This window comes from Arachis duranensis, chromosome 5 (genome assembly GCF_000817695.3).
Source record: "Arachis duranensis cultivar V14167 chromosome 5, aradu.V14167.gnm2.J7QH, whole genome shotgun sequence".
Taxonomy (NCBI): domain Eukaryota; kingdom Viridiplantae; phylum Streptophyta; class Magnoliopsida; order Fabales; family Fabaceae; genus Arachis; species Arachis duranensis.
The window spans coordinates 19,431,450-19,432,300 of record NC_029776.3 but is presented as its reverse complement, the minus strand read 5'-3'; positions in this window follow the sequence as shown (position 1 = coordinate 19,432,300).

Genomic DNA, 851 nt, shown 5'->3' with positions numbered 1-851 from the left:
TGAGGGCGGGGCGTTAGTGACAGACGCAAAAGAATCAATGGATTCTATTCCGGCCTGACCGAGAACCGACAGCTGAATTCCGCTATGCTGTGACAGAGCATATGCTATCGCTTTCACTGAGAGGATGGGAGGTAGCCACTGACAACGGTGAAACCCTTGCTTAAGCTTGCCATGGAAAGGAGTAAGAAGGATTGGATGAAGACAGTAGGAAAGCAGAGAGACGGAAGGGAAGGCATCTTCATGCGCTTATCTGAAGTTCCTACCAATGAAATACATAAGTATCTCTATCTTTACCTTTGTGTTATTTTCGTTCATCATCATATACATTTGAGTTTGCCTGACTAAGATTTACAAGATGACCATAGCTTGCTTCAATACTAACAATCTCCGTGGGATCGACCCTTACTCGCGTAAGGTTTATTACTTGGACGACCCAGTGCACTTGCTGGTTAGTTGTGCGAAGTTGTGTAATGCCATGGTACTGAACTACCAAGTTTTTGGGGTTCATGACCGGGGATTATAAGAGTTGTGAAAAAGTATTGTTCACAATTTCGCGCATGTCAGGCGCGAAGAACACTCGCGCAAACGCACCCAACGCCCCTCTTTTCTCCCCTGTCTCCCTAGCCATCCCTTCGTCTCCCTGCGACCACCGCACACCGGCGCACCTTCACCGTCGGTCTCATCCCCTCTCACCATCACCCACGTCCTCTCCCTCTCTCTCTCGCTCTCCTTCTCTCTCTCTCACTCATTCTCTCTCTCTCTCACTGCCGCACTTTTGCCCCTCACTGCTGCGCCGCCGTGAGTCTCTGCTGCCACCACCATCAAAGGTGGCAACTCCGTTTCTACTTCTG